Below are 7,499 nucleotides of genomic sequence, written 5' to 3'. Positions count from 1 at the left end.
ATAGGGAGGGGTGTAGGGGCTGGAGATTACAGAGATAGGGAGGGGTGTAGGGGCTGGAAGAGGTTACGGAGATAGGGAGGGGTGTAGGGGGCTGGAGGGGGTTACAGAGATAGGGAGGGGTGTCGGGGCTGGGGGTTACAGAGATAGGGAGGGTGTAGCGGCTGGAGGGGGTTACAGAGATAGGGAGGGGTGTAGGGGCTGGAGGTTACAGAGATAGGGAGGGTGTAGCGGCTGGAGGAGGTTACAGAGATAGGGAGGGGTGTAGGGGCTGGAGGTTACAGAGATAGGGAGGGTGTAGCGGCTGGAGGAGGTTACAGAGATACGGAGGGGTGTAGGGGCTGGAGGAGGTTACAGAGATAGGGAGGGGTGTAGGGGCTGTAGGAGGTTACAGAGAAGGGAGGGGTGTAGGGGCTGGAGGAGGTTACGGAGATACGGAGAGGTGTAGGGGCTGGAGGTGGCTACAGAGATAGGGAGGGGTGTAGGGGCTGGAGGGGGTTACAGAGATAGGGAGGGGTGTAGGGGGCTGGAGGAAGTTACAGAGATAAGGAGGGGTGTAGTGGCTGGTGGGGGTTACAGAGAAGGGAGGGGTGTCGGGGCTGGAGGGGGTTACAGAGATAGGGAGGGGTGTCGGGGCTGGAGGAGGTTACAGAGAAGGGAGGGGTGTAGTGTTTGGAGGAGGTTACGGAAATAGGGAGGGGTGTAGGGGCTGGAGGTTACAGAGATAGGGAGGGGTGTCGGGGCTGGAGGAGGTTACAGAGATAGGGAGGGGTGTAGGGGCTGGAGGAAGTTACAGAGATACGGAGGGCTGTAGGGGCTGGAGGAGGTTACAGAGATAGGGAGGGGTGTCGGGGCTGGAGGAGGTTACAGAGATAGGGAGGGGTGTAGGGGCTGGAGGGGGTTACAGAGATAGGGAGGGGTGTCGGGGCTGGAGGTTACAGAGATCGGGAGGGGTGTAGGGGCTGGAGGTTACAGAGATAGGGAGAGGTGTAGGGGCTGGAGGAGGTTACAGAGATAGGGAGGGGTGTAGGGGCTGGAGGAGGTTACAGAGATAGGGAAGGCTGTAGGGGCTGGAGGAGGTTACAGAGATAGGGAGGGTGTAGGGACTGGAGGGGGTTACAGAGATAGGGAGGGGTGTCGGGGCTGGAGGAGGTTACAGAGATAGGGAGGGGTGTAGGGGCTGGAGGTTACAGAGATAGGGAGGGGTGTAGGGGCTGGAGGGGGTTACAGAGATAGGGAGGGGTGTCGGAGCTGGAGGAGGTTACAGAGACAGTGAGGGGTGTAGCGGCTGGAGGGGTTACAGAGATACGGAGAGGTGTAGGGGCTGGAGGGGGTTACAGAGATAGGGAGGGGTGTAGGGGCTGGAGGAGGTTACAGAGATAGGGAGGGGTGTAGGGGCTGGAGGTTACAGAGATAGGGAGGGGTGTAGGGGCTGTAGGAGGTTACAGAGAAGGGAGGGGTGTAGTGTTTGGAGGAGGTTACGGAAATAGGGAGGGGTGTAGGGGCTGGAGGTTACAGAGATAGGGAGGGGTGTAGGGGCTGGAGGAGGTTACAGAGATAGGGAGGGGTGTAGGGGCTGGAGGAGGTTACAGAGATAGGGAGGGGTGTAGGGGCTGGAGGGGGTTACAGAGATAGGGAGGGGTGTAGGGGCTGGAGGAGGTTACAGAGATAGGGAGAGGTGTAGGGGCTGGAGGGGGTTACAGAGATAGGGAGGGGTGTAGGGGCTGGAGGGGGTTACAGAGATAGGGAGGGGTGTAGGGGCTGGAGGAGGTTACAGAGATAGGGAGGGGTGTAGGGGCTGGAGGAGGTTACAGAGATAGGGACTTGAGCACAAAAATCCAGGTTGACACTTCCAGTGCAATGCTCGGCAGTGCCGCACTGTTGGAGGGGCAGTACTGAGGGAGTGCCGCACTGTTGGAGGGGCAGTACTGAGGGAGTGCCGCACTGTTGGAGGGGCAGTGCTGAGGGAGTGCCGCACTGTCGGAGAGGCAGTACTGAGGGAGTGCCGCACTGTCGGAGGGGCAGTACTGAGGGAGTGCCGCACTGTCGGAGGGGCAGTACTGAGGGAGCGCCGCACTGTCGGAGGGGCAGTACTGAGGGAGTGCCGCACTGTCGGAGGGGCAGTACTGAGGGAGCGCCGCACTGTCGGAGGGGCAGTACTGAGGGAGCCCCGCACTGTCGGAGGGGCAGTACTGAGGGAGCCCCGCACTGTCGGAGGGGCAGTACTGAGGGAGTGCCACACTGTCGGAGGGGCAGTACTGAGGGAGCGCCGCACTGTCGGAGGGGCGGTACTGAGGGAGCCCCGCACTGTCGGAGGGGCAGTACTGAGGGAGCACCGCACTGTCGGAGGGGCAGTACTGAGGGAGTGCCGCACTGTCGGAGGGGCAGTACTGAGGGAGCCCCGCACTGTCGGAGGGGCAGTACTGAGGGAGTGCCGCACTCTCGGAGGTACCGTTAAACCCGAGGCTCTGTTTGCTCTCTCAGGTGGATCCCATGGGCCACTATTTGGAAGAAGAGCAGGGGCAGTTCTCCCCGGGGTCCTGGGGCCAATATTTATCCCTCGACCAACATCACGGGAACAGATGATCCGGGGTCATTATCACCTCGCTGTGTGCGGGAGCTTGCTGTGCGCAAATTGGCCGCCGCGATTCCCACAATGCAACAGTGAGCGCTCTCCCGAAAGCTCTCGATTGGCTGTAAAGCGCTCTGAGGCGTCGGCTGGCCGTGAAAGGCGCTATATGAACGCAAGTCTTTCCGTCTTTGGCTCTTTGAAAGCAGCCTCTTTGTCCGAGCTTTTGGTCACCTGTGCAGCGCGTGTGGCTGCTCGATAAACGCTCCGGTGAACCGCCTTGGGTTGTTTGAGTCCTGCAAAGGGCCGATAATAAAGCAAGGTGCTGCTGTGTTTGGGAACTAACTATTAACCTGCCGTTGGCAATAACTGGGAGTTAAATGGAAAGGGCGTGAAACTATCATCGTCAGAAGCTTGTAGGGCCCCGGGGGTCGAGAATCGTCCAATCGGGCAACGGGGAGGTGATTGATTCCCGATTGGGTGCTGGACTTGTGGGGCGGCCAATCGCAGGAGAGTAGGGTGGGGAGAGGGAGGTCACATGTTGCCAGTTTCCCCCAGAATTTGTCCAATCAGAAAGTGGGGCGGGGGCCACCCTTGGCGGCAGGTGTCTGGCGCTGCCTCCCACAGTCGAATTGCCTGCCGAGGGCTGGCCTGCAGAGAATGGGGGCCCTCTGCTCTCCCCCCGGGGGCAGGTTAAGCGGAGTGGAGTGGGAGGAGAGAGAGAGAGAGAGAGAGAGAGAGACAGTCGGATTTGGTCAGCGCTCGGACCCTTCGGGAATGCGGGCTGGAATGTGGCCCAGTGACATTGGTAGCCTGCTGAGCGAAATGATCTCTCGGTCTGTCTGCCTGCCCTCTGGGCTCAGGGAGGGTCTTGTCCAGTGAGCGCCCCCCCCTCTCGGGAATCGAGGGAGGCAGGGAACCTGTGCCCGCCATTCCTGTTTCACTCACTGCACCGCACTGTTTGACATCGGCAGTGTGGTTCAATGAGGTGTATTTGGTCTTTCGAAAGGCCCACTTAGGGCGGACTGGTCTTTGGGCCGGGGACAACCAGGTGTCATAAGGACATCAGAAACAGGAGCAGGAGTGGGCCATACGGCCCCTCGAACCTGCTCCGCCATTGAATACGACCGTGGCTGATCCGATCATGGACACAGCTCCACTTCCCTGCCCACCCCCTTATCGGTTCAGGAGCTGTCTATCTCTGCCTTAAATATATTCAATGTCCCGGCTCCCACAGCTCTCTGAGGCAGCGAGTTCCACAGATTTACAACCCTCCGAGAGAAGGAATTCCTCCTCATCTCAGTTTTAAATGGGCGGCCCCTTATTCTAAGACCATGCCCCCTAGTTCTAGTCTCCCCCCATCAGTGGGAACAACCTCTCTGCATCCACCTTGTCGAGCCCCCCCCTCATAATCTGATACGTTTCCATCAGATCACCTCTCCTTCTTCTGAACTCCAATGAGTAGAGGCCCCAACCTCCTCAACCTTTCCTCATAAGTCAACCCCCTCATCCCCGGAATCAACCGAGTGAACCTTCTCTGAACTGCCTCCAAAGCAAAGTACGTCCTTTGGTAAATACGGAGAGCAGAACTGTGCACGCAGTACTCCAGGTGTGGCCTCACCAATACCCTGTGTAACTGGAGCAAGACTTCCCTGCTTTTATACTCCATTCCCCCTTTGCAATAAAGGCCAAGATACCATTGGCCCTTCCTGATCACTTGCTGTACCTGCGTACTAACCTTTTGTGTTTCATGTACAAGTAACCCCCAGGTCCCACTGTACTGCGGCACTTTGCAATCTTTCTCCCTTTCAATAACAACTTGCTCTGCGATTTTTTCTGCCAAAGCGGATGACCTCACACTTTCCAACATTATACTCCATCGGCCAAATATTGGCCCGCTCACTGAGCCCGGTCTATGTCCTTTTGCAGATTTTTTGTGTCCTCCTCTCACATTGCTTTTCCTCCCGTCTTTGTATCTTCAGCAAACTTGGTTACATTACACTCGGTCCCCTCCTCCAAGTCGTTAATATGGGATATTACAGTTTATGAAGGAGGGTGTCCCTTGTAACGTTCCCTCTGCCCACCTTTGGCTCGTTTTGCCCGTGAAGGAGTTCCGAGTCGAGCGCTTGCTTCGGGTAGTCTCATGTCTGGGGGGGACTGTGCGGACAATGTGGCCCTGCCCAGCGGAGCTGGTCGAGTGTGTGGGTCAGTGCTTCGATGCTGGGGGATGTAGGGCCTGGTCGAGGACGCTAACGTTGGTGCGTCTGTCCTCCCGGGGGGGATTTGCAGGATCTTGCGGAGACAGCGTTGGTGGTATTTCTCCAGCGACTTGAGGTGTTTTGGGGAAGAGCGTAACTGGAGGCCAATTAATATCAGAAATCCAACAGGGGGAATTGAGAAGAAAGGTCTTTACCCAGAGAGTGGTGAGAACGTGAAACTCGCTGCCCCAGGGAGAGGTTGAAATGAATAATACTGAAGGTGAGGCTGGCCAAGCAAGGTAGATCCACCGGCCTAGTCCACCCCCCCCCCCCCCCCAGTCATCAAGACCCACGGCCCGGCCCTGGACAACGAGGACCATTTCCCACACCTCGGGACCATGTACAGTAGGTATCTCACCCCCAGTCATCAAGGTCTACAGGGCTGTAGTAATACCCACCCTCCTGTATGGCCCAGAGACATGGACCATGTACAGTAGACACCTCACTCCCAGCTCATGGTCTACAGGGTTGTAGTAATACCCACCCTCCTGTATGGCCCAGAGACATGGACCGTGTACAGTAGACACCTCACTCCCAGCTCATGGTCTACAGGGTTGTAGTAATACCCACCCTCCTGTATGGCCCAGAGACATGGACCGTGTACAGTAGGTATCTCACCCCCAGCTCATGGTCTACAGGGCTGTAGTGATACCCACCCTCCTGTATGGCCCAGAGACACGGACCATGTACAGTAGGTATCTCACCCCCAGCTCATGGTCTACAGGGCTGTAGTGATACCCACCCTCCTGTATGGCTCAGAGACACGGACCATGTACAGTAGGTACCTCACCCCCAGCTCATGGTCTACAGGGCTGTAGTGATACCCACCCTCCTGTATGGCCCTGAGACACGGACCGTGTACAGTAGGTACCTCACCCCCAGCTCATGGTCTACAGGGCTGTAGTAATACCCACCCTCCTGTATGTCCCAGAGACATGGACCATGTACAGTAGGTACCTCACCCCCAGCTCATGGTCTACAGGGCTGTAGTGATACCCCACCCTCCTGTATGGCTCAGAGACACGGACCATGTACAGTAGGTATCTCACCCCCAGCTCATGGTCTACAGGGCTGTAGTGATACCCCACCCTCCTGTATGGCTCAGAGACACGGACCATGTACAGTAGGTATCTCACCCCCAGCTCATGGTCTACAGGGCTGTAGTGATACCCACCCTCCTGTATGGCTCAGAGACACGGACCATGTACAGTAGGTATCTCACCCCCAGCTCATGGTCTACAGGGCTGTAGTGATACCCCACCCTCCTGTATGGCTCAGAGACACGGACCATGTACAGTAGGCACCTCGAGTCGCTGGAGAAATACCACCAACGCTGTCTCCGCAAGATCCTGCAAATCCCCCGGGAGGACAGACGCACCAACGTTAGCGTCCTCGACCAGGCCCAACATCCCCAGCATCGAAGCACTGACCCACACTCGACCAGCTCCGCTGGGCAGGGCCACATTGTCCGCATGTCCCCCCCAGAGACACGAGACTATCCAAAGCGAGCGCTCTACTCGGAACTCCTTCACGGGCAAAATGAGTCAAAGGCGGGCAGAGGAAACATTACAAGGGATACCCCTCCTCTGATACAGTGCAACATCCCCCACCGACATCTGGGAGTCCCTAGGCCCAAAGACCAGTCCGCCCTCAGTGGAGGAAGTGCATCTGGGAGGGCGCTGAGCACCTCGAGTCTCGTCGCCGAGAGCGCGCAGAGACCAAGCGCAGGCAGCGGAAGGAGCGTGCGGCAAACCAGTCCCACCCTCCCCTTCCCTCAACATCTATCTGTCCCACCCTCCCCTTCCCTCAACGTCTATCTGTCCCACCCTCCCCCTTCTCTCAACGTCTATCTGTCCCATCCTCCCTCCCCTTCCCTCAACGTCTATCTGTCCCACCCTCCCCTTCCCTCAACGTCTATCTGTCCCAACCTGTGACAGGGACTGTGGTTCTCGAATTGGGCTGTTCAGCCACCGAAGGACTCGTGTTTAGAGTGGAAGCAAGTCTCCCTCGATTGCGAGGCACTGCCTGTGAATGAATGAGACAATGCTGATAGATTTAGATGAGGACGGATGGAGGGGACTCCAATCGAGGGGTGGGCCATATGGGCTCTTTCTGTGCCGTATATCTGATGTACTCCGATGTGAATTGAGAAGGTGGGATAGACTATGGCCTGATCAGTGGGGGTGAACGGGGATTAAGATCAGATAGATTAGAGCGGGATTCCGGGGATGAGGGGGTTGACTTATGAGGAAAGGTTGAGGAGGTTGGGCCTCTACTCATTGGAGTTCAGAAGAATGAGAGGTGATCTGATGGAAACGTATCAGATTATGAGGGGACTCGACAAGGTGGATGCAGAGAGGATGTTCCCACTGATGGGGGGAGACTAGAACTAGGGGGCATCAATTCAGAATAAGGGGTCGCCCATTTAAAACAGAAATTAGAGGGGGTGGATGAGAGGGGGAGGGGGTGAGAGGGGGAGGGAGTGAGAGGGGGGATAGTTCAGAGGGGATGGGTTGGGGGGAAGTGAGGTGAGGGGGGTAGGTGAGAGTGTAAAGGAACAGACAGATCTCCCCCTCCCCCCCCCCCCCTCACCTGTTCTGCTGAAGCAGGTGTAACTCCCCCACATCCAGCCCCTCCTTCCTCTGGGGCTTCAGTCTGAGGACCATGTGGTTGAA

The sequence above is a fragment of the Pristiophorus japonicus genome, unplaced genomic scaffold (genome assembly GCF_044704955.1).
Source record: "Pristiophorus japonicus isolate sPriJap1 unplaced genomic scaffold, sPriJap1.hap1 HAP1_SCAFFOLD_1069, whole genome shotgun sequence".
Taxonomy (NCBI): domain Eukaryota; kingdom Metazoa; phylum Chordata; class Chondrichthyes; family Pristiophoridae; genus Pristiophorus; species Pristiophorus japonicus.
Note: the sequence above shows the minus strand (reverse complement) of the source record.